Raw genomic sequence first — 25,607 nt, 5'->3', positions numbered from 1 at the left:
GTGCTGAATCTCAAAGTGCAGGAGTCCTTGCGTGCAGCATCGTGATTCCTCTCTTACAACGCACGAGCTGCAGCAGACAAAGGAGCTGCCTGCTCGGGAGGCAGGTGACTCATGGCTTGGTATTTGGGTTCAAAATACGCCGTAGAGGCGCTCTCTTTGGCGCATCCATTAAAAATACAGGTTTATGATTAAAACTTCATTCAGCCTTTTTCTTTCCCTTGAGTAATTTTTAGATGCAACTTGATCACTTTTTTTTTGTGTTTTCCTTGGAAATGCATCAAGTTTTCAATAAATTCATTTGTTCTCCCTTATCTCTCCTGTCTCCTTCTAAATAGTTCCCTCGCTACAGCTCAGCTCTGACTTCCCCATTGCACAGTGTCAGTTGGGGTTTTTGATGTCCAAAATGATCAATACAGACTGCATTTGCAGAATAATTTCTTTAATGGAATTAGATGGCCATGCCTTCCGTCTCTTGAGCACAAACTTGAAGCGATACACTGAAGCTGAAGTTAGCAGAAATTAGAAGTAATGAAACGGTTGTTCGTGGTTTCCAGGTAGGAGCTACTTCAGACAATCTGTTTTCTTTTGTCTTGATGGTTAAAATCTATGATTCAAAGTTCATTTATTTTTCTTAAATAAATATTCTGCAGAATCTTTCCTTAAGGGAAAGAAACTCTTTTTCTCCTCTTGTCCCCAGCTCTTCAAAGTTTACTTGGACAGGAATGCTTCCATTCTATGACTCTGAAGTCCCTGAATCACCCTTAACTATTGAGCTGCCTTAAAATCAAGGCAGCATGAAATTTCCATCCTTCGTGTCTTCCATGGTATGCAATGCTTATATGTCGGTATCTGCAGCTAAAGTACTGGTGTTATTTTTAGTGCAGAGACATGGTCTTTCTCATTCACAGCTATTTTCCTATCTTTTTTAATGTATTATATGTGAGCAGCAATTGTTTTGCCTCCCTGCATCAGGCACGAATAATTCCATTTAGTGTCCAGCAGGAGTTTGTATAGTTCAGTTCAGGAAATTTTGGCTTATTAATCCACTTACATATTAAATATTCATAAGGATGTAATTAGAGATCTTTATTAATTTATTACTATAAATATTTAATTGACTTTCATAATAATTAAACTAGCAATAATGTATTAGCTATCCTGTGATCTGTCTGCCAACACTAAAGCTTGCTGCTCCTTGATCTCTTTTAGTCTGTTCAAACTAAGCTTTGCAGGCTTAATTGGTAGTGAAGAAGTGGCTGTCCCCTTGCTTAGCAGATGAGTTTGCACATGTGCACGTCTCCTTCTGGTTCCACCCTTTCCATTTTAGTACATGTAAGCAGCTCTAGATATAAATTTTGGGGGTTGTTTTTAAGAATCCATGGTACTGGGGCTGCTGCTGTTTTCTGCAGTGGTAACCTGAGTGCACTGTCAGGTTGATACTTCTTTTGGTTTCATTTTTGAGGATACAAAGCAGAGAGAAAATTCCTCAGAAGAAGAGTGGATCCGGTAGGGATTTACATTGCAACAGTAATGATGACTGGAAACATGACTGCTGGAAATGCAGTTAAAGTTAATACTGGAATTAGGCATACAGGAGGATAATGTTCTTTGGCATCAAACATGGCAGTCGAATTTTGGCCAAGTAAGTTGTCTACACGTTTGTCGGCACATTTTACTGTGTGCCCAGTCTGCATAAAGAGGTTATTTATTGTGCAGCACAAATACTTCTCAGCATTAAAAATAAGAATATTCTGAAACTGTATCCTCTTGGTTCTTGTTATATTGAGCTAAAAGCCTTGGCAGAACTATTTCTAAGATATTCGCATCACTGATTTTCAGATAGGGACATGCTTGCTGTTCACTTACAGCTCTCTTTAATGACAAACACGACTTGGAAATGGCTTAATTGGATTGTCTGCTTAATAGCATTAGGATTGTTGTGCTGGTTTAGCTGAGCTCTAATGGTCCTTTGCTGGTTAAGAGATCAGTAAAGCAGCAAAATGGAAACTTCAGGTTTTAGAGTCTTTGCTCCTCAGAGTGCAGCTGCTCTTAAAAGGAGGGGGGCTGTTGAAGAAATTACTGTTACCTATATTGTTTGACTAAATTTAGCCAGAATGCTTTATAATTCCTTTCTGACTGGTTCAACAACTGTGTGTGTTTCCATTTCTAGTCTGTGCCTTGGCATAGAGGTTTGTGCCATCACAGAAAAGAGTTTTTGGTTCTGTTTGCAGTCTCGGTCCTACAGCTGTAAAAAGGGATCTCAGGTGTTTAGAGCCCCCCTTCCCCCGGGAAATGGGCAAGTTAACTTCTTATTGCTCTTGGACACTTTTAACAAGTAAATTCTGGAAATACAAGTGTTGTGTAATTTGGTGTTCAAGTCCTCATGCCTTGAGAGAAGAATTGAAAGACCTAAGGAACTAGCTAAGTGTCATCATGGAGTGAAGACTGGTGTACGGGCTTTCTTTTTAATGAGGAAAAAGACTATGGGTGGTTGAGTTTGGGTTTAAATTGGGTTTATTTGATATTTCTTCTTGGCTATCAGAAGTTGTTACGGATTGAGATGTCTGGTTTCCCATTAGCTCAGAGGAGACTTCATTGTTATGTGCTTTAATATGCTTAGAGAAGACTACATGGGTTGGTAAAATACTCTTTTGTTAGAGGTATATAATACATATTTAACAATTTCAAGAAGCAGATGGCTAATGAGGTAGTTTGGTGATGCTGAGCTGATCATATGTTCTAGCTCTAAATACAAATTTAACAAAACTTCATTTGAATATCTCAGACAGCCTTACATAATGTTTTCTGGGTGGCATTGTTGGGATTGTCCATGTTAATGTGGAAAGACAAAATCAGTATTCTGCTCCCAACTGAATTGCTTTATCCGGGCGTTGACTGCAGTTGACTGTTTCTTGAGGCAACACAAACTAAATGGGGACTGTGGCTCTCATTTCAGCCTGTGCAATCTTTTTGAGACCACATCCAAAATGAAATTAGGTAAATACTAAACACACGTGGAAAACTTTGTTATTTTTAATAACATTTCCATCTGCTGAAATTTGGAGGAGTTGCATCATTGGAATGACTTAATTTTGTGTGGTGTTTTTCTAGCTGTATGTCAAGTTGTTTTCTCTGTTAAACACAGGAAAAGAAAATACCACAGGAAAATGATGGAAAAAAAAATACTTAGTTATAAAATTACTTAGGGAAGGGGGGGAAAGGAGATGGAAAAGGTGTTTGAAATTCTTTCTTGAAAGTAGGATGAACGTGAGACAGTTCACTGTGGAAATCTCAGAGGCGCAGTTGTTTCCCAACAGTGAGAGTGTTGTTGGAGAGATGGAGTCATAGAAGAGCAGTGTGTAAACGGGAAGGAAAGAAAACCCAGTTGGATAAATAGGGAAAAGGAGTTTTGAAAGCGATGAAGGGCAGCTTCCTAATTGGATCTGGGAATGGAGAAGACATTCACCTGCTCATAAACTTGCTGTTCTGAGAGGTTTGTTTCCAGAAGCTCATCACATGTTGTACTAGATATGACTGTTTGGATTAAATACTACTGTATTTGTTAAACAAGTGAAACTGAGCACACTTCCCACACAGTATCATGTACCACATACGTAGTTCCATATGGAGGCCAGAATTGGGTAACACTTTTCTCATCTCTGTAGTGTGCGGCAATCAGCACGTGTTTCCCCTCCCTTTCCCTTCCCTCCTTTTCCTGATCATGCCCTTTTCTCTTTAGCCTCTTGGATAAGCTAAATGGAAATGGTGATTTGCTTTGTTTCCAGCCTGTGCAAAGGCAAAACAAAATACTCGGTGTGGTCTTTGTGTTCTTCACCTTCTGCAGAGGTTTTAAAGGCTTTTTATGAGATTAATTAAAACTTCTGAAACGACCTCAGAGCAAACCCGAGTTCCTGCGCACTTGCAGCCCAGTTGCTTGTGTGCTTCTCTACAGAAGGTTTTCTAAGTTCAGTCTCAAAGGAACTGAGCACTGTTGGCAGACAGATTAGTGCTGTGCTAACATTTTGTTTTTATTTCAAGTAATCTCTCTAGGCAGGGTCAGGAGTGTTATTTGCAGTAACCTTTCAGCCTTGCTTTTTGGTGCCAGATGACTGAACAGGGCTGTTGCCATAATGTTCAGTGCAGCATGGCTCTTCTCAATGATGGAGGAGGAGGAAGAGAAGATATTTGCCTATCTCTTGTAATTGATTTCCTCTATCCTTCTCCAGCAAGCTGTCAAATTGAATGTTTGCCCCAGTTTTCTTTGTCATCTGTAGAGATGGTGGGTTGGTTGTTCGAAGCTGGCAGGAATCAACAGATATCCTGCCAGTGAGGAGAATTCAGATGCGATAGATGCCTAGGAATATTGGGGGAATTGGTGGGATTCAGGCAGTGAATTGCCTTTATAGGGCTGTTGCCACTGAAGTACCTGAAGAGTGTGTTTTCCCATATGGAACTTTTCACAGTATTGTTCTTTGTAACTTTGGAGCCTGTAGCTCTGTCAACTTCAGTTCTAGTTGTCTAATTCGTTGACTTTGATTTTTAGCTATCGTCTAGGAATGACTGAAATAAATTCCCTTACCATTCGAAGAGACTCTTGTATCCTAATTTTATATGAAAGGAACACTGGTATTTTTGCACAGAAGAACAGATTGGAGTTAGAGGAATAACGTGAGTCCATACAAAACACACAGGATTGGCTCAGTACTCATTCCTGTTTGCTCCTGCTACCTTGGAAACAAAGGATGGCATGACAACAAAAGCAGTTCAGCAAGAAAGGTTAAAACTCACAAACATTTGACATGTATTCCTGTGGGGAAACTACCTATTACTATTTCAGAATGGGGTTTCAAGTTCTACCATAAGAATTGTCTGAACCTCATTTTTAGTTGAAATCAAGGTTGGTAACTGAAAAATATTAAAGAGATATTTTGATGTTCAATACTTTAGAAATGTTCAGTTTTTAAGAACAAAAAATGTCCGAGGTCTTCCTGCAGCTCAAAGTAGTTTTTAGTGTGACACATCCAAGTTCTCTTAGGAACTTTTGGTTAAACGCATTCTACAAAGAATATGTGACATGGCTTGTGCTTCACCTCATAAACAGTTCTGGAGATGGGCTTAATCCTTTTGGTCCTTCTTCTATGTCCTGATGAGTCTTCTAACAGAAGTTGAGGTCAGCAGCACATACTGTACTACCCTGCCTGTGAGCAACAACACAAATATTCTTCCAAGTGGGATTCCTTCTTAAATTACTGGTTTCATGTATTGCTCCCTATTTTGCTGTTCATGCAAAGTCTGTGTCTTGACTTCCCTAATAACCCGCTTTAGCCTGAATAAGGCTATTAAAGGCAAACGTCCAAACATGTCAGAAATAGTATGCTTGAGCTCACATTCAAAACAGTTTATCTGTAGAAGGGTAACAGCAACTTACCAGCTTTCCAGACTAATGTAAGTTTAGACATTGCTTTTTATAAGAAGCAAATGTACATAGGGGTAAGTTCTAATTCATTAATGCTGTGTTTTGCTGCTCAGTGAGGTTGTTCGAGGGCTGTGCCAAAAACGAAAGAAAGAAGGTATTTATGTTTTGAATAAACCATTTGGTTTAGTTTGAAGGTCTCTTTTATTCAGGCTGGGGCAGCAGTGAGGTGAACAAATAGCGTTTGCTTCCTTTTTCAGCTCATCTTCAAGAAGGGCTTTTCTTATTTGGTTAGACTTTTCCAGCTCAGTCACCTAGCAACTTCTAAGGGCCTTTGATTCAAACATTAATCTCTAAATGCAAAACCAGTAAGAAAACAAGGGCCCACAGAAAGCCTAAACCGAAAAACTGTGAGGCTTGAAGTGAGCTGCTCTAAGTCAGTAACAAGCCATTGGAATTATACATTGATTCTTAAATACACTTTTCCAGTAAGGACCAAAGACTTTAACATTTATTTTTTAAAGCCATTTTCAAGTTACTGTGCTACGAATGGTAGTTTAGGAAACTTGCAGATGTTATAATACTATGGTTTTTTACGTGACCTGATTTTCCCTGAATTAAGCTAATCTGATCCCCAAATACAAGTTTAACTTCTTAAGGCCAAGCTAGAGAAGTTTGCAGGAAGAATTTAAATGTTTGTCCCATGTTGCCTATTTCAGAAACAGCTGCATTAGTTTGGTTCCAATTTTAACTACATCTTCAGGCTCACACAGGCTTTTCTGCAACTGTCAGAAAGAAATCGTCCTTCTTCTTGCCCCACAGCACTGAAGTACTGTAATTCAACAGATTACAAAATGTATTAGAAGCTGGTTCTGGCAGACATCAGCCTACATTTAGTAAAATAGGTGAAGAGTAAGGAAAGGGCATAGGATGTCAGAAGCTAAAGAGAAAATGTAGAGAGCTATTATGGTGCATAGGCTCTATCCTGGAGCTGTCGCACTGCGTTCTACCAATACTAGTTCATTTTAAAAACGAGACATGATCATCACTTGGACATTATTGTCAGTAATTCTTTTTAAAAGCATAGTGAATGTGTCTGTTCTGTCCATTTGACCATATTTCAGTACGTTTGAATGTTACTTCCCTAAAGTATTATAATATGCGTAATAGAAAAGGGCATTTGTTGTGGTCTTAGTGTAAATTTGAAACTCCGAATTGCTAAAGAAAATGAGACAGGATTTCACTGAGCTCCTCCAGTTTGCATCAAGGCAGTTCTCACGTAAGGAGTTCCCAGTGCAAGAAGCTTTGGTTTGTCTTCTCTGGTTGTAGCTGTCTCAGCAAGTCGGGATATTGCACTGAACTAATAATGAAAATGGCATCCCGCCGGAGTCTGTCTGCTCCGCTCAGCAGACACGTCCGTTGCTTCAAGTCCATTGCTTCAAATGCTTCTTTGTTGTTTTAAAATGAAACCTGCCTGCATGGTTTTCTGCTCTGGAATAAATGTTAAGCTATATGGGGTCTTTGCCCCTACTGTCAATGCTACAGACTGTCACAATTTGAGGAGATGACCGTGGTTTCATCCCCTGAGCTAACAAAATCCACTTAGGGTTTAGGAATACTTTGTTAACTGCCTCTGCAAAGCCGTGACTTTGTGACCAGAAGTAAGAAAATGCTTAAAAATGTCCTTCAGTAGAACTTGTAATGGTTGTCCCCTGTGAATCACTGACGCGGTTTATATATTAGTGAAAGGGGAGAACTCTCCAGTTATTTCAGCCTCTTCTCCCTGCTGCTGGATGACATCACACCGGAAAAAAATCCTTACGTTATTTTGATCTCCTTTTTGGTCCTTTCTTACTGAACTATTGAAACTTTTAAACATTTCATGTTTGTGATGCAGCTTCTTTAGAAAGATGTTCAGAGCGAGTTTGTCACTGGGAAAAATACGGTACCGTGCTTATGATGAATGTGCACTTAGCAATCTATAGTGGAAATTGGAGACTAGTTAAAAGGGGACAAAATTAATCATTCATTATAACTTTATTTTACAAAAATACAGGTGTTTTTTTTGTTTTCATACATTTCTTCATGACACCTGCCATTGGAATTGTTCTGTTAAAATGCTTTAAAAGAAGTATTTTAGGATTTAGGTTGTTAGGCCCAAACCAAGAATCCCTCGAAAACTCCTTTACTATCTAGCACCTAGAATCTGGCTGTAACAGTTGCTGCCTACAAACTTCCTGCTGCCTGGCATTCAACTTGAAGTGGATGAAAACTGCATCCAGAGAGCTCCATGGCAAGATACAGCTGTCAGCAGAAGCCGTTCTTGTATTGCGTGACAAGATTCAGACTGGCACATTAAAATGATCTGCACCAACTCCTTCAGAGACCACGAGGAAGTCATTTTGTGTTTCAGTTACTGCCTTTTAGAGGCAGTAGATTTCCCCTGGAACATTCTTAAGACTAAATTATTAAGGCAGAAGGTGAAGTTCAGCGTTTATCCCTAACCCATTTCTGTATCCAGTTTAGGATGCTGGCTGCTGTTCAGCAGATATTACCTGGACAATATAGAACTAATCTTAGATATAGAACCTGCTCTGGTATAATCCTTTTGGATACACTGATATGAAAGGAGTGTGATCAGCCACAGCAAGAAAGGATTTGCTGCCTTAGCATTGAATACATTTTTTGAGCACATGGTAAGGGAAAAAAACACAAACATGAAAAGCCAAAGGATTGCAGTCATCATATTTTTCCAGGAAATCACTTAAACTGGTGTGAAAGAGTGTTATTCATGATGGGACTCGGGTTGAGGAAAATACACAATTATATATTCTGCAGTAAAATTCTTTTTTGGGGCTGTCAGAGGCCATGAATGAAACATTCATACTTTCAATGAGCGTGTTGTCCCTGAAGACAGTCATGTTTTGAGCAGAATAAAAATAGGCATTGAAAGAATGGAAAAGGGTGTTAATGTATTAAGTAAAGGAAGAAAAAGATCATTTTACAAAGCAGGCTTGTTTCAACTTTTTATTATAATACAGCTTTGGGATATTGTTTTATTGCATCTTCTGTGTGCGTGTATATGCTAGAATGGGCCCATAAAATGCCATCACTGGATCAGAGGTCTGAAGAATGTTTTGGCAGTGAAGGCATTCTGCTCACACAAAGGAAGCACAGAGGGAGAGAACTTATCCCTGTGGATTCCTGTGCCTTAAATTGAGGTGAGCTGTCTGTGCATCCTGGATGACACAGGGTACTTCTTCCCACTGTTGCCCAGACTTTGCAGTGGTAAAGTCCTCATGCTTTATTTGAGTTTGGAAACCTGGGAGACTATTTAAAAGCAGTTTCCAATTGCTGTTCCTGTTGGGTATTACACAGAGAAAGGATTGGGATAAAAGAGGTTAACATCAGAAGCTGATTGCTTTTGTACAAAACCCTGTTATTCCATAGAGGTGAAAGTATCCTGTAAGCAGCACCTGATACACAGCGCACACTATAGCTCTTTATTACGTTCTTGATACAAATGATACATTAATAGTTTAAATGATTAAAACAAAATTTCATTAGCAGGAAGTAATCAGTGAAATGCATCCTCGCTTAAGTCTGCTAAATTTACTAATACTTTTTGGCTTTTAGTGCTCACTGACGCAGCAGAGTCAGTTTGATGCAGCATCCAGTCCAAAAGCTTCTTAGGCTCTTCTAATCTTCAAATCATGAAATAATGCATCTACCCAATGCGTGGCTTCATTTGAGGGACAGGTTCCTTGCTGCAAACAAAGAACTGTTACATGCACATGGATTTGCACCTAGAGATTCCAGTTGTTTACCAGTTAATCCAAAAATGGCATTGGTAATCTGTGTAGTGGCTGTACTCGGGCATTTGGTGAGCTGTGCAAAGAGAAAGGATGTTAATTCTCCACTTGAAAAACAATAGCAGAAGTTACACCACGGCCTCTGGCTTTATTTTGTTCTCATCTTGTCATTGCTATGCAGAGGGTGGTGTGAGGGTACAGCCTGGTTTATAAACCTGTAAGTTTATGAGCAGTTTGTACAGTTGAACACATCTGGAAATGGTTTCTTTCCATAACATGAAAATGTGCTGATAAAAACATACATGTAAATTCAGCTTTTTCTCTTATTCAGTCTAACCTCGTATGTTGTAAAAGGTGGTAAGATTCAGAGGTAGCACCGCTGCCTTGTCTACTAGCCAAGAGCCAAAAAATCTGGTCCTGAAAACAGACATTTAAATGGACAGAGGTTTCCTGTGGATCATATTAAGTGTTCCCCATAACTCAATTTCAGAGAACATGGAGTATAACTGCTTTTCATTAAATTCGGTGATTTCAGTTAGAAAACTTAATGACAAAGGTTGCAGTCAGGAAAAGTTGGAGTATATTTTCCCCATCAGATAGAAAAGATGCAATTAAGGCATCATCTAGGTCAATGAATGAGTCTAGACACACTAATAGCCACCAGGGAATTAGCATCTATTCTTCCAGCTTGCATAATATGTCCAGAAATTGGTCCAAAAAGGGAAGGAATGAACTGAAAATGATGAAAGTCAATATGCTCTATTTATAGGGGGCTGGTTTGACTGTCCTTAGACATGTGCTGCTTGGGCCTAAATGAGCTTTCTGCTGCACTTTCTGTATATAGAATGAGATAGAAAAGTTGACATGATCAAATGCCAAAGCGCTCACTAGGTAGAAGGAGGGTAGCACTTAGACACCAGAATGAAGAGAAAACAGTTTTTATCCTGAAATCCCTAGGAAGGAAATCTTCAGTAAGTGTCCTACTAATGGAATCCAGAAGGCAGGAGGCAGTGAGTGCATCAGTTCTCTTTTGGTCCCACTAGTGCAGGGAATTCTCATTATTTGAGGCAGTGTGCTTGGAGGAACGAGGCAGATGCATCAGCTTCTACAGGAGTTGGTTCTAAGCACAGTGCACACCCAGATTATCCTATTAATTTAAACCTTATTTTGCTTTAGCCAACATACAGGATGAGTTTAATCCGTTCACATTTAAATGCCAACGTAAATTTTAAACACGTTGTCTTGAATCCTTTCATAGCCTATGGAGAGAAACGGGCTCTCGTCAGATGCGATTAATCTCATCCTAAAGCATTATTTAAGAGTGGTATCCATCGTTTCTAATAGGGGACCTTTCCACATGATGCAGGCAACCTACATCAGGGTGTGATAAAGCACTTCTTTTAAGAGGAAGAAATGCCTGCTTCCCTCTATTGATTATAAAGTAATGATCTCAAACAGATCTGATCCCTGTAAATGTCTAAACATGTGGATGAGATAAATCCCATTGGTGTTCATTTATAAATCTGTAATCATCGGGAAACCCAACACAACCCCCCTCCTACTGTAACTGGATGAATCATCCTGCCTCAGTGAGGAAGAGGGATAACAGTTTTATTGACAAAGAAAAGTCAGCTGGAAACGAGAGAAACTAAGTCAAGTGTCACTCAGCAAAAGTGAAGACCTGGATTTCTGTGGCCATTAACTTAACAGGTAGGAGAGCTCTGCTGCCAAGGGGGGCATTAACATGAGTGTATTACCATGAATGTAAGCACTAGGCACAAGAAGCCATCACATGTACATAAATGTGTTTTCCTCTTAAAGCAAAATAGACTTCAGTGTAAATCCCTCTTTAACAAAACGATAAATGTGTAGAGCATTACTGGAAGTAGAATTTAAATGGACAAAGTATGCCTGAAAGGAGAGTCATTCACTGAAAATGCTGAAAGCCTTTTGAGTATCCTGAGGTTTCAGTAATTCTTGTATGAAATCAAATAGCTACCCTGAAGTAGGAATAATTTTCCACATTAAAAAAGACATGGGGTTTCATTTCTTTCTTCTTTTACCATAGGCCATTTTTAAACCCATTTAACAAAGCCTCACATGTAACATCTTGACATGAAGAGGCCAACATAAAGCCTGGCAGAGCCATTTCTGTACAAAAGCTAGAATGTGCATCCCTGTAAATCAGAGCAGCATGTGCCAGCTGCTGTCAAAACACCACGGGTATAATGGAAGTTCGGTTGCCTCTTACTCCAAATAAAATGAGCTGGTTGATGTAAAACACAGACTGTTAGAAAGTTTCTTTGCAGCAGTCTATGTTTGTTTGGTTTAGTTTCCATTCCCATTGAATGACTGAATACTGTTTCATGTAAAGAGCTGGTATTTTGATCCACGTAGAGGGGGTTTTGGAAGGTGTAGGTCTAGCGCTTTCCATGAAATGCATTCTTTCTTTATCAGCCATTCTAGTGAATTCACAGTGCCTTATTTGTCACTGCTCAGTAGATACCAGCCTCCTGTTTTACCTCTGTATGGGGTTCGGTGATGCACTGTCTCTTCCAAAGGCAGCAAAACCATGGCAGGCAATGTCTTCCTTCCGCAGGCTGTTGGTCTAATCAATATTCTTGCATATTCCTCATGTTCAACATGTTTTATATATATCAAATCTATTAATAACATCACTAAATGAATTTCATGATGCAGCTGTGTTTAACAGTATGGCTGAAAGGCAATCCAGCTTTCCTGGTAGGATTTGGGGAATAGTACCTTATTATGGCAGCCTTCTGATTTAGGGGCACCTCAGGTCCATGCCGTGGTGGTTTTTCTGTTGTTACCCATGTTCTCATCTCTATTGAAGTATCAGTTGAGCACGTGCCTTGGCCAGTGGAAAGGCTTTCCTTACCCTGTTAAGCATTCTGAATGCTGAAGTACTTGAAGTTGTTCTAAACATCTTGCCAGGAAAATAGCTTCGTTTTGTCTTATTCATGACAGCACAAGTGGAATTACGAAAGAACTAAAAAGGGGCTGAATAACAGATTTAGCCAGAATTTCTTAGTAGTGTAGTATGTTCTTACTAGATTAAAGTATTAGAAAAAAAAGGAATAAAAGCTCAGAGATTTGCATATTCCTTTAATGGGTTATTTTGAGCTTCCATTGAAGCAGATACACTTTTAGCAGATTGACTTAAATGCCAGTTGGGTAATAGAGCAAGAAGCAAAGCCCTAATCTTTTTCTTTCGAGCAGAGAGTCATTTCAATCTGAAATATGACTAATTAGCACAATTGAACTCGTGAACTTGCATTTGTTCATAGATGCACTGTGTTAATGTCTCTGTGAATGGATGTAAAATCCAAACTAAAACTCCTAACCTTTGTGTACTTCTAAGACACAAGTGCCATCTTTGTTCTATCTCACAAATGAAAGTGAATGAAATACCAGTGTAGAAGTAGTTTAACAGAAAAGTTTACAATTTTGGTGGCTTTTCTACAACAGCTTAAAGCAGTTGCAATTGTATTTTGTAAAACAAGATGTTTTATGTAAGTATGGAAGTTCTGTGATAAGAATGAGGTTCCATTATGCGTCAGGGAAATTAACTATGACTTCCTGATTATAGTAATACCTGGTATTATATTTTCAGCAGTACTAGTGTCAGCTGTTGCTTAGCAGAAGTATGTCCAAGAAGAAAACCTTAAAACCCCCTTTTAGTTCTGCAGTTGCACTCCTAAGGCAGCACAGGGAAGGAAACAAATACAAAGGCACTGAAATAAAGAACCCAGGGCTCTGTCCTCAGCAGCCTCAATGCACATTGTCAGCCCTGCGCATTTTTGAAGTAACAGAACACATCTTTTTCTCTTCGCCTTTTTTTTTGTTACTCATCCTCAGTTTGTTCCAAGTTCTGAGTCACTTTCATAAAGCTGTTCATAACGAGTTTCATCCAGTCAGTGAGTTTCAGAACAAGCGCATCCATTGGCTTTCCAGCTGCAGAAATCCTCCCCCATCACATCTAATGTAACTCTGCGGCCTCTGTAATTCTTTCCTAGAATTCAACAACTAGTATTTTGAAGGACAGTCTTTGGCTTTGGAGGTATGTAATGTTAAAATGAAGGAGTTGTGGATGGCTGGGGATAGGGGACAAAACCCAAACCAGGAGTTTTCCTGCTTGATCTCTGTTGTGAAGATGCTGAGCCTTTCTCAGTGATGACTATGATGCCGTTCCACAAACCAGGTACACTGCTCCAAGTTGAAAGCAGTCTGCTCCTGCCCTAGAGATGCTGTTCATGCAGTTGCCTGACTAATTGTCTGTGCACCAGCCCATCCCAGGGCTTTTCACTGCATCAGCATATAAGCACCAGTAATGTGCCAAGGAGGGGATCCTTGACTGAATCCCTATGTGCCCACTCAGCTACAAGCACCAGTAAAAAGAAGGGCCTGGTCCAGGTCAGGAATAGTCAGCTGGGGAGAGAGGCAGGTAACAGAAGTGTTTCTTTAAGCAGTGATGCTGGTTTAAGCTTATGTGAAGCAGATAGGAAACTACAGACTAATGTTCCTTTCTCTAGTGAAGTATTTGACAGGTTGAGGTTGTTTAGCTTGTTTCCTTCTCATCAAGCACAGCCAGCCTGTGTCACAAGAGGATTCCTGCTGCACTGAAACTGTAGACTGTAGTTGTAGGTTTGCCCGCCAATTTGGAGGGATGTTTTTACCCAGACTAGTGAAAAAACTCATTTCCCAAAGAAGCAGTCTATGGCAAGACTCTAGTTGGAGTGTTTTGTGACCAACCCTGACACGGTTTAGTCCCATTTTAACTGAATTGATGATTGACCTATTTGCAGATTAATCATGACAGCTTTGAAGCAAAGTTCCTGCCACACTGAAAGTTCTTGTTGCATCCAGGCACTAATGGAAGTTTGATTCCTTATGTAAGAGTTTGTTGATGTATGATACTATTCTGTATGTGGGATTCACGTTTTCAGCCTTTGGAGCCTGAAATTAGTTCTACATGTATTACAGCACTTCAATGTAACTCAGGTAGAACTCCTCTCTTTGCATGCCAATTGGAGTCCACTGGGATGTGTTATTTTGCATTCACGTCTGTAATAGTTTCACATTGATTACAGAGAGAACATGCAGTTTTATAGAAATCACTTGCTTTCATACAGTTTTACTGCATTATTTTACTCACCTCGCAAGGGATTTAAGCACACTGCGGTGTGCAGCATTACAAGGCATTTAATGATTGAAAATAAAGACTATTTTTGGCTGAAATAATGGAATATTCACAGTCAGAAATCTTAAACAGCATTTAAGGAGTGTGGGTGAGATGCAATGCATGAGCTGCATTATATAAAAGGGGCATTATTCAGCTTATTGATTGTAAGGACTTAAAATGCAAATCTTGCAAGGGAAAAAGTGGCTTTTTTCTTGCTTCAAACTAGCTATGGGTTAACTTTTATTACTAAACTGAGGCCTAAGGAGAAACATTGCCAAGTGCAGACATTGATCCGTTAGAACTTGCAGGCAACATTGAATGTCTGAATTATGTGACTTGGGAAGCAAGAGATGCATAAACACAGATTGTAGTACTGGGGAAACTACTTAAGTGAGGTGGCTTGCCACAAGCTTTCTGGATCATGTACTCTGCTCAATAAACCTTGAGGTGGTGTCACCGGTTCTCAGCTCTTACCGTTTCCATCATCATTGTATGGGCATCATAGCAGGCAAAGGAATCTTGTCCTGTTGAAGTGCTTTGGTTCTGGTATCTATGTCTTATCTCTATATGGGCTTATGGAAACTACTCAGTGGCACTCCTTGCTCTGATTGTGTTTTGCTTGTATGCATGGATGCATGGGGTTCCATTCTTATGCCAGTGTGGTTTGGAAATGGGCACCTGACTGTCAATCAACTGCCATGCTGCCCAGTGAATGCAGATCTGTGCTTCATCCTTCATGTATCTAGTGACAAACTGCTCCCAGATGTCCCTTTGGGGCTGGATGCCAAACAGAGTGTCTGGTTTTTGTTGGTTGGGGTTTCTACCTCTTCCCCCTACACCTCTGACTCACTGGAGTGCTGGGAGTGTTACAGTTATGCAGATTAATATTAAACTTAATATATTAATAATATAAATGATATTTCTGGCCTATACTTAATTCTTCCTGGAAAAAAGTCTGTTTGAATTCATCCATATCACTGGTGGGGTGATCTGTACTACACCTCTAGCAGTAAATCGTCTTTTAGAATGGATAGATCACCAGTACTTCTACTCGATCTGGAATAACACAGCATCCCAGGTAGCCATAAGCACATTGCGCCCACTTTGTAAAAGCCTGGTTTCTAGTGATGTTAAATGCTTATTATGAAAATGCTGAATTGCTTTGTTGTGCTGTATATAAGAAGGGGGACAGTTAGGGAGGGAAAATAGTTATTATTTATGTCAGAAAATCTTTAAAGCTCAGAAGAAGGTGGTTTCAGCGGTTTCTTCTCAAGAAATATTCATAAAGGCTGTATTATTTTTTAACACACATGAAAAAGAGATTTCTTATTTTACCTATTAATCTTTGCTTTTAAAACCTGTCAGCTGAGAGCTCAAATCTTGGTGGTTGTTTTCCCTAACAAGTTATAGATTTGATGTGCGATTACAGAATGCTTTAATTCTTTCCAGTGGCCTTTATGATCTCTTCTAAAGTGCTAACGTGTCCTACAGTAAAGCCTTGAATAAAAATAGGCTGAAAAGACAGCGATGACAGAAATTAATGTGCTTCACTTCTGGACTGCAGACCCTTTGTGCGTGTTCCATGGCGAGTAGGAATGAGTTGCGATCTCTGAGGGATTTTTTGGGGGGTTGAGTCATGGGTTACTGAATTCCAGTCCCTTATTGCTGCTTGAAATTCTTGGCCTGTTGTAAGCAATATTGTGGGATGGATCTCAGCTAACACATCACTGACAGCCCTGCCTCGTTTTTTCACTTGCGCTAATGTATTGCTTTTAGTAAATATATGGGATAGGAAATAGTGTTTATCTTTCCACATCAGGAGAATACGACTCATTCTGTCTGACAGAAAGTAAGAAATACTGCTTCTATTGCTGCTTCAGGGAGCCAGGAAAAACCGCACAAATCTGTCCTCACCATACAGTGGAAAGTGCTTGTATGCTACTTTCAGAGTCAAGGTTCTATATGACTTAATAACAAGAATTGCAATTATTCTAAGAACTTAGAACTCATAGGTTAAATTTTGGGGAGCATTTTGAGGCAAAGATTAAAGGCTAGGAATGTTGCCTATACTTGAAAAATGATCTTTGTCAGCCACTTAGACACTTGGTGTCCTCAACATTAAAAGGACATGGGACTGTTGGAACAAGTCCAGAGGAGGCCACAAGGATGATCAGGGGACTGGAGCACCTCCTGTATGAAGACAGGCTGAGCAAGTTGGGGCTGTTCAGCCTGGAGAAGAGAAGGCTGTGTGGAGACCTCATAGCAGCCTTCCAGTATCTGAAGGGGGCCTATAGGGATGCTGGGGAGGGACTCTTCATTAGGGACTGTAGTGATAGGACAAGGGGTAGTGGGTTAAAACTTAAACAGGGGAAGTTTAGATTGGATCTAAGGAGGAAATTCTTTCCTGTGAGGGTGGTGAGGCACTGGAATGGGTTGCCCAGGGAGGTTGTGAATGCTCCATCCCTGGTAGTGTTCAAGACCAGGTTGGACGAAGCCTTGGGTGAGATGGTTTAGTGTGAGGTGTCCCTGCCCATGGCAGGGGGTTTGGAACTGTATGATCTTAAGGTCCTTTCCAACCCTAACTATTCTATGATCCTATAATAAACCAAAGAAATCTCAGTTCTTTGACTTAACTGAGCACGGTGGGTTACATTTTACCATTCGTATAGGTTGTTATCCTGTCTGCTTTATCTAGTATAACTCTAGCATGAATCTAGGCTACTGTGGTGGTCTTGTAGTTGTTCTGTTTTTGTGCTTCATGAACTTTCGTACTCTGTGTATTGAGCTAGCCTGGGGAATTGGTCCAGCTAAAACCCAGCCTTGCCAAAAAAAATTGCCTGCATAAATGTTAAGACATAGAAGCAAGTGGATGGGGCCAGTGGTTTTGACAGCAGTGTGCCATATGTCAAATTAAAGTGGTCACTTAAGCATGACTTGGGAAATCATCACTGTGTCAGCTCTGCATGCTGATGCAGTGTTTCCCTCAGAGTGAAAATGTTTGAGCTGGCAAAGCACTAGGAACCAAGATGGGTAAGCTAAGAAGGGCTGTATGTGAAAGCCTGCGGCTGAATTAGTAGACTGACGGGGGTACAATTAGTTAAATCTTCCTGAATTCATGCTCAAAATATACCTTTAAAAGTTAACCGTGACTGTATGGTGACCCATTCCACTGCCTCTTGCCATACAGGTTTTCTTGCTGCAGATCTCCCATCTCAACTACTTCTTTGTTTCAGTTATTTTCTTCTTTAAATGTCTTACTGCAAATGTAAATAATTCATTCGTAATTAAATGACATGTTTCCATGGTTTCATATTTAGCTGTGTATATACTGCCTACCTCTGAGTCCGCAGGTATTTCCTCTAAATGCCACTTTTGCTATTTGGAATGAATTACTATAACATATTATTCACTCAACCATGTAATTTGGTATCTGCCAAACCATAGAAATTAATGTGCCTGTTATGAGTAAGCAATGTACCCTTCTAACATACTGCAGATAAAAACTGTCTTCTGCCTATTGGCTTCGCTGCGTGTGTATTGTCTTACATGGGTGATAGATTTCTATCTAATAGGGATGTAGTGCAGAGCTTTGGGTTTTGTTTGTTGCTTTTCTTCCTGAGAACTTGCAGTTACTTTGGGAAGAAACTATGTGGTCAGTGGTTGATGCGCTCAGGAAAGTGATACTGAAGTTTCTAACAGATGACCCTTTAATAAGATGTACGCAATTGGATAAGAGTTGCAAAAAACATTGTGAATCGTGATTGTGTGAAAGTTCATATCAAAGACTTCTATCATCTTTTTAGGGCCTTTTGCATATGTAAGTAAATGCAGAATTCTGTGGTTGTCCCTGTTGTATCAGCAACTGTGAAACAATTCTCTTACCAGGGTTGTACCCGAGCAGGTATCATAGGAGGCTTATTTCTTGCAGTTTAGTACTTGGGATATGGCTCTGTTTGTATTTCAAACAGCTTGTTCAGTGTCATCCTGGCCTCACTTCTTCCCATCATGAAGAAAATAAATACTGTCTTTTGGCAACAGTGGAATCAGTGCGTGGATTGAGTTTACTGGCAAATAAGGCTCATTAGTTTCATTAGTATGTGTAAGGTTTCTCAAACACAACAGAAAGCCTAGACTTAAATCCAAAATATACTAAAATACCTAATGTGCAGCTCTTGGCATTCAGATCTGGCATTTCACTTGTTGTATTTGTTGTGTCCATACACATCGCACTGAAGGAAGGAAATGTTTTGGTTTACAGCCACCACTAGCTTGGTATCATTAAATTATGGAGTAAAGTGCGGAGCAAAACAAGCTATAACATTAGTACCAAAATGTTCTAAACTATTTCTAAACCAGTAAAACCTTGCAGCTGTAGGAGCATGCCTTCTGTATTCCATCAGTTTGCCATGCTTACCTCGGAGCATGGCGCAGGCTGGGTTAAATCGGCCATGGGGGTGATTTAATGCGAGATGAAAGATTAAGGAATCACATAAATCTCCCCGACGTTTGTCTTTGGTGCATGAGGCACCTCGTGACTGAACAATCAAGTTTTCAGCTTGGTTGGCAGCGAGAAGCAGCTCTGCCCACAGCAGCTTCCAGAGCTGGTGCTCCCTCAAGCCAGCCCTGGGCTGGGTGGTGAAGAGGCAGAATGGGAACAAAGTGGCTTGGGATGGCGGCCGGGCTTGTGAAAGCAAAGCCATTGTGGTTGCTCTTAGTGTCGGAGGAGGTTTCGTCGTTGAGGACCTCGTTCTTTTTTCATGCTAGATGTGATGCTCATGTCTTGTAGCATCGGCAGAGGCAGTCACCGTGATTTTCCAAAAGCTCTGTTTTCTGCCGGCGTCCAGGATTCCAGCTGTGTTAGAAAACAAACTCCAACAGCTGCATTCCCGAGGTCGGTTTCGTCTTGAATCCCATTGTTTCCTAGTCTTAAATGCGTACAGCCTGTGCTGCTCCACAGTGCTGCCTCTCTCGGCCCTTTATTTTTGCAGTAGGTAATACATCAAACTGGAGGCAGCAGCTTCATTTAAGGCATCCCAGTTCTGCAATTAGGGTCGCTGCGGAGTTAGTTGGAAAATCAAGAACTAATGTTCAGTGTTCACAGGAACCGTTTGTGGGCTTTCATATTGTGTCAGGTCTTTAATTGAAAGAGCTGTGCTGTTCCTTGCTGATATGCTTGTACACAGCTCCAAAGCAGGTTACAGCAGACACCCAGAGTGTCTTTGTTGCTGGCATATACCATGTTCGGATCAGCAGATTTTTAAACTAAAGAGAATTCAAACTCCAGAAGCAATGTAAAAAAGAGGGTCATCTCTTTTGCTGTTACAAGTTCTTGAAATAGCTGTTCCAGCACTGGTTTTGACAGATGACTTCTGGGTTATTATTCATTTATAAAATGGGACGCCTCAAAGCAGGGAGATTAATAGCTTGTGGAACTTTAGCAAGGACTTTACATAGAGGTGGTGATCTCTGTCGTTTAAAAAGTGTATAATTAACAAGTAGTCAGTGTTGAATATTTCATATTTCATTAAACACTTCAATACTTTGAAGCTCTTCCTCAGTTTTGCAAGCATCGCGCTACAGTTCTAGGGGAAAAACCAGTACTATGAACCTTCTTTTCCCTGTAATGGAAGACAGAAATGGCAAATGGGGTGTGTATCTGAATATAGTGTTCAGACAAACCTGAACGTGTTGGTTGCTTTACTAAATGCAGCGTGTTTGACAATGTGTGACATGTCGCCGCAGGTACATAGTTATAATGTTATCCCACAGAACCACCAGGTCAGCCAGAGTTATTTGGGTAGATGCAAATATATCTGCGCGTTCTCTGCCAGGCATGCAGGCTGTGTTTGCACGCTGTTGTAGTTCTGGCAAAGCCAGCTTACCGGCAGCATCCATCTGCTTTATGCTTAGGGTAAAGGAGTTAATGACCTGAGTAGTTAAGACTGTCCGGACGATCTGTGTAATGCTTTCACACAAATAAGATGATGTTGCAGTTAACCGTTACTTTCTCTTTTCAAACCACCTAGTAGAGATCTTACTTGTGTCCTCCCCCCAACCTGTTTAGCCTGATTGAACTTGTCAGAGTTGACAGCCTGTGCAGCAAGGTCAGATGGATGAGGATACACAAACCAGTTATTGAGTGCTAGACTTGGCGCTTAGAAATAGGAATCAGCCCTAATTTACCAGTATCGATTTCGTGTAGCCTCTGTACGTCGACTTCGGGGTAGGTGTTTGACGCTGCTTTGAGCAGGTAGTTTGAGTTCTGCAGAAATAGCAAGGGAAATAAAGATAACCCATGGAGCGAGCAGTGTGTAGCACTATGCAGATTAGTGCCATGAAGGTGCTGTGTGGCCTCATGCTATTACAAAAGAGCTTTAAGCAGCTTAGTAACAGGTTAAGGTGATGGGGAGAGACAGTTTCTTATTAACTATGTTATCCTGGAACAGGCTGTATCTCACTGCGCTGCAGGCCGTTCTAGTGAGAAGAGTTGTAAATGCCAAGTGGAAAGATAGCATATAGCAGTTGTGAGTGTTAGCCTGGGCACTCTCTTGGGATAGCACTCTCTTCTAGATGGGGTGAAACACTGGCAAAAAAAACCTAGCTGACATGTTATAAATTATATATGTTGGAAAAGTTAGAGAAATGGAATTCTAGCAGAATTCCCTGTGGATTCAGTATGCTCATAGCAGTCAAAGGTAGGGCTCCTTCTGATTTGGGTTTGGTTTAGAATCTACAGCCTTGAAAGGGATCTCCATTATTACTTCCTTGTGGGTTATAATCCTATTCAGAAAAGGAGAAAGACAAGTTTTACTAAATCCTGTTTCTTAATTGCTGCTCTTCTTGCTCTGGAAATATTTCCTGTTCCTGAGTTTAATCTATTCCTAGTAAATTTATTTAAACAGTAATGCTTATTTAAATAACAAATGTAGTTGGTATTTAAGTGATTTGTCTATTTTGAAGTAGTGCCCTATTTCCGTTTAATGTAATTGCTGTATTTAATCTTAGACTGAACTAATGCGTGCCATGTGCCAAATTCATTCATTGCTCGGTGTCGTGCAGAAGACACAAGGCAGGCAGTAATATGGGCCCCTTGGGGAAATTCTGTGGCCTCACTGGAAATGCAAAGTATGTGAAACAGCAACATAAAATTACGCAGTGCTCCAAGCTGCTGTAGAGGCCCTTGAAGTTCTCCAGTGTGCTCTGAGGGTAATGGCAGAGAGTGATTTTCATGCCTGTTATACTTACGTTGCAACTCCTTAGTCCAGTTCACAATGAATTCTTACTCAAAGCCTAACAACAAATATTGAGTGGACACGAGTTATTTCCCTGTTGTGGCTAGCCAGGCTGCTTCTACTGCTTCCTTGGGAAGAAACACTACTAGAAACAAATGATGGAGGCAAGAATATGTATAGCTGTTGTTGTTGGGAGCTAATAATGTCATAACAGTGGAGCCACAGCTTAAAAGTTTGTTTAAACAGGAAGCTCCTACATTGTTTTTACAGTAGTTAAAGTTTCATGAATTCATCATTAAAATTGGGAGAATACCCTTGACTATTGGAAAACAAGTCAAAGATGACTTGGAAAAACCTCACTAATTTCTCTATAGCAAATAACTGACAGTTCAGTTTGTCTCTTAGAAATGAATTCCCTTTGCCCTTTAGGTTTGCAGCTTAATTCGTTTTACTTGAATAAATAGCTAGTGTGGTAGCAATATTCATGTCTTTCTGGAAGAGCTCATCTGTTTCCCTCCCAGCAGTGGGAGTATAAAAAGGATATATTTTGTTTAAAGTGTCTGTTGGACTGTTCTGATAACTCCAAATTATGAAGTCTGTGACTTTTGACTTGATGTTTTTGCCACTGCACTTTGCAATGTTTGTGGTAGTGAAGCTCTTCGGACATGCGCCTAAAGGATGCGTGGGTGACTGGGGCTCCACAATGGCTTTTCTCCTTTATAGATCATCTATTGCTTCTGTTATTTATTATTGCAATATTTCATTTCTCCCATCAGTCTCGCTACAACTAACAGTGGTTTTCAGCAGATAACTCTCACCCAACGATATATATCATGATAACCTTCAGCACATCACAGTTGAGAAAACAGTTGGAAATTTACAGCAGTGCCTTGTAACTCTGGCTGATGACAGTATATATATTATTAACATGTTTTTCTCAGTATTTTGCCTGCACAGAGAAGTGTTGGATAGAATGAATTGCCCTCCCATTACGTGCCATAAATCCCAGCTATCACGTAGTGTGTCTCCTGTTTGTTTGCTTTGAGAGCGCACCGAGTGCTCTGTAGCACATTCTTCCTTGTTTTCGTGTTCCCCCCTTTAGCATTCTCTGCTCTCTGCAGCATTGCTGGGAGGATGGAGGGCAAGGGATCAGCATGCTGGTGGAGAACTAGCAGCTACTCTGGTTTTGCAGCACAAGGCCTGTTTTGTTCTCTCCCTTCCTCCCCGTGCCCCCTCCCTGGGCTGCTGAGAGATTATTTGTCTCTAGCAAGCCCAGAGCTGGAAAGGGTGGATGTCTGCAACCATATTCTATATACCACAGATCAAAATCATGCTGTCAAAACATGAAAATACCTCAATAATTTTCTTTATCATCATAACTGTCAGCCTCAAGATACCACTTGCTCTCGAGCTACTATGCATAATGCGTGCCAGCTCACTTACACTCTTGTTAAAATGTAAAGCAACAAATTCCCTGGCAGTCTCTGCAAAGCAGAGTAATAACTTTCATTACAAGAAGGTGGTGAACATAATGTGACTTCTTACCAGCTGCAGTAAGTGATGTGAAGCTATTAACATCTTTTCAAAACAAGTAACGAGTGAGGGGTTATTTTTCATCTCTGTTCCTGAAAAAAAAATGGCGTTTTATTTTAAGCAGATAGCATTCTATTTGCACTTCTGTGGATGAAGAATGTTTTACGTGAGTTCTCCAGCTCGGCATTGCCTTGTGAAAGTAAGAAAACTTTAAAACTGATGCTGAAATACACTCTAATGGCTGAATTTCAAAATGAGAATTTGGCTGTTAAATTTTATGTATGGAAACGATGAGTGCTAACAAGAGATTTGAGTTCACCCTTATTCTTTTCCCTTCAGATTTATGGTTCCAGGAGAGGTGCTCATTCCATTGTTTAGTTTTGTGTCAATCTATCTGAGTATTCTCAAAAGGTGAGATAGGTCTGATGCTTTTGAATTGCTCCCTAAGGAAACAAGTTCTTTGGAGAGAGTTAACCCATTACAGATAGAAATAGGAAATAAAGGCAAAAGAATTGAGACTGCCCGTGTCGATGTGCACACACCAGTTGGTCTGTTGGCTGAACAGAAAGGTTTTTAGAAGTTCAGTAGTCAGTGCTGATAACTGAAACCTGAATGACTTTTTTGAGGTGTAGCTGCAAGTCCCAAAGGACAAATGCTGTCTGGTCTGTGTGTTTTGGCAGCTGAACTGGAGTTTCCATTGTAGTGATTAGCATTGTTTTCATGGAGCTAAAGTTCATAACCATGGTCTGAGGCTGTAGCAAAGAGTGGCAATGGTTTTCCTATGTATCTATCCTGACACTTAGAATATATCATATTAAAAACAAGGTTGACATTTTTCTCCAGCTAAATGCATTTTTTAACATGCTGTGTGAGGCTGTCAGCTCAGAGGTGGGATGTGACTGTGCTATTTCATAAATACTGCCCAAAATAGATGCCCAGAAATGCAGAGTTCTTGTAACACAGACTGTTGCTGAATAAAGGCAGAGCTGGAGTAGCCAGTCTAAGATCCTGATTTGAAAAGCAGGCATTGGTAGAGCAGCTCAGTCCTACAACTTCCCTGAAGTGTTTCTGAGATCGTTTGCATATGTTGTCATTTGCAACTGTATGATCACTGCCTACAGAAGTAATGAGCTAACTTTTCTGTTTCCTGAAGGATGTAATGAGGATGTTATTTTTTTTTTGCATGTGATTTATTCGGGCTTTTGTCTTCAAGAGTGGAAGGTTTGGAACCAAAAATACAATTTGGAAGTGAAACGTTTTTCAGCTGCAAGTAGTATTAATAGTAATTGCCACTTAGTGATCTTCCACTTGGTAGAAACAAACCATGGAAATGATAATTGTAGGATTCATTGGGGTTGAGAATGATGAACAAACTAGACAACCAAGTGGGCAGCATACACTGAGCCAGAGCTCTGGCTCATATGAAGGCGACAGAGCATATCTGGAATCAGCAGAGCAAAGCCCATTTTATTCCATTTGCCCAAAGAATTAACATATGCCGTGTCAGAAATAGAACTGTTGGAAACAATTGCTGCTTGGGATGAGGATGAAAAATAGCTGGAGAAAGATATGAGGGTGATGAGACTTCTTTAAAGCCAGACGGCTGACTTAAGGATGTAAACGAGGCCAGTCTGGCATTATGGAGGAGTCACCATTGTGTGCTGCACTGACATGAAGCTGCACTTGATAACATCTTTCTCAGCTCTCTTGATTAGGTGAAAGAAATTTGTATACATATTAAATGGGGGGAAAGAACTGTTAAAGATGCCTCAGGAAATGAGTTGTTTGGAAAAACAGAGATAATTTATTTTGGTTTCCACTGAAGTTGAGGAAATTCAGTGTTTGCAAGTGCCATTTGAGTGAAATCTATTTTATTCTTTAGAAGCATCCTTTGAAATAGTGTATTTTTATGTATTGGAAATGCAAAATTTGAAGTCTTTAGGGAATGCAGTGTATGTAAAGAAATAGTGAATTACTTTTGAATCATTTCATTATCGTCTCCTGACTCATTGCTTGCTGGTGTGTGTTTGTTTCATGGTATTTGCACAGTCTCAAATCTAAATTGTTCCATTTTATTAAAATGTGGAGCAATTCTGGAGTAGCTGAACTAAGCTTAATATTAAAAATAACCTGTAGGGAGGGTGAAAAGCAAAAATCCCTGCTTCTCAAAGTAAGCACACTCGGGACCAGTCAAATTGTTCTTATGTGGTCTGGGGGGACGTGCATGCCCTGTGTTGTGTGACAACCTATAGCCTTGCTCATTGTTAAATGGGAGTCATGTTGTAATGGGGAGATCATTTTCTTTGCCCCCATTATCTCCTGCTATTCTGTGATATGAGAACACTTTATTCTCTACAAAAGTCTCCAGACTTTGCTTTCTTACACAAGTAATTAAGTAGTAAAGACATTGGATG

The 25,607-nt window shown here is 40.2% G+C and overlaps 1 protein-coding gene across 5 annotated transcripts in view; it reads left to right on the top strand.

The window, feature by feature from the left end:
- PRKCA (protein kinase C alpha) overlaps window positions 1-25,607 on the top strand; it is a 160,788-nt gene that overhangs the window by 48,928 nt on the left and 86,253 nt on the right. The gene's annotated exons all lie outside the window — the stretch shown is intronic.

Source organism: Pezoporus wallicus, unplaced genomic scaffold (assembly GCF_028554395.1).
Source record: "Pezoporus wallicus isolate ANWC-B61680 ecotype Strahan unplaced genomic scaffold, APGP_CSIRO_Pwel_v1 contig_3710, whole genome shotgun sequence".
NCBI lineage: Eukaryota > Metazoa > Chordata > Aves > Psittaciformes > Psittacidae > Pezoporus > Pezoporus wallicus.
The sequence above is the reverse complement of the archived record's forward strand: the minus strand, read 5'-3'. Positions and strand labels throughout refer to the sequence as shown.